The following is a 1,448-nucleotide window of genomic DNA, read 5'->3' as shown; positions in this document are numbered from 1 at the left end:
TGGTGAACAAAATATTTCTCTTTGCCCAAAAAAAAAAAGAAAAGAATACAATACTGGACAAAGTCTGCGGGAATAAAGGGCATCTTAGAAATATATTTGTTAGTAGGGTAAATATTTGTAAAGCTATATAAAAAAACTTCTGAAACACTGGAAGTTTGTAGTTAGATATGTGCCTAAATATTGGGTATTTAATAATCGGTATGCAACGACTGATAGAAAAATCAATTTATTTATGATCCAACCAGATTGATTTGTCTGAGGCAAATTGTTAATCAAATCCACCTTAAAAATAGTTTCAAAATGAATAAATTGATGATAACAATATTGGAAAATACTATTTGAATTGAGGTATGGTTGGTTTGTTTTACTATAGCATAAAAACAACCATGTTTTCATCACAGCGGCACATGTGATGTAACTAAAATGTGAATGATTTACAATTATTCTTGTTTGTTTGTGTGAGGATGTTGCTGAATGTTTTCCTCATTTTGTGTTTTTCATGACTGTTAAGTGTAAATATTTAAGTTATCTTATTGGAAGGCATATTCTTTTTCTTAACATTTTTTTTGTTTTTCCTGTCTTGCTTCAGAATTTATGATTTCTCATCATTTGCAGGTGTTTCTTTTTCCTCCTGTGTTCTGATTGGCTGTAGAAATGTTTGCAGGAAGTGTTTCTGTGTATATAAGAGAGGCCTTCCTGATTTTTCTGGTGACCAAATAAATTTGATTTACCCAGCAACACCAGTCGGAGGTTGGCTGCTTCTTTGTTTTGCCTGAATTTCTCCCTACTTCTGCCTGGTCCACGCATAACAGTTTGTACGCACATTTACTCAACACTTTGTTATCCGTTCACTATCTCTGCTCATATAATCTCTCTTTTTGGCTAAAGATGTTAATTTTAGGTCAGTTATCACATTTTGTTCAGAATGATCCAATTTTGACTACAAATTAAAACAATAACCACAAATTATGAGATTATAAAATGAAGTGTTATAAAATCAGTGGTTTATTGTTCAAATTTGGTGACTTTTAATGCTTAGATCCTTCAAAAGTCAGAATTTTAGCATTTTGTACCTTACCTTTAGAAAAAATATTCTAAAGGTTTACTTAGATAACATTAAAACCACTTTAAAGGCAGAAAGAAGGACGCGTCATTTGATAAATGCGTCTTTGAGTTTTTGGAGTTTGACCGCTAGATGGCAGCATTTCTCAAAAGTTGAGCGCTTTTGACATTTTATCTAAAATACTGTAGTGCGGTGATGAATGTTAGAACAAAATATGCATACATAGTATTTTTATAATGATGCATCTGAGTTTTTTGTTTATTTTTTTTATTTATTTCATCATGCAGACATGCAGCTTAACCTCCCAATTAATATCAGTTAAAATATCATGTGAAAAACTAAGAAAAAATGTATATAAAAAAGGAAAATTAAATATGGAAAAATC

This window comes from Oryzias melastigma, linkage group LG24 (assembly GCF_002922805.2).
Source record: "Oryzias melastigma strain HK-1 linkage group LG24, ASM292280v2, whole genome shotgun sequence".
NCBI lineage: Eukaryota > Metazoa > Chordata > Actinopteri > Beloniformes > Adrianichthyidae > Oryzias > Oryzias melastigma.
Note: the sequence above shows the minus strand (reverse complement) of the source record.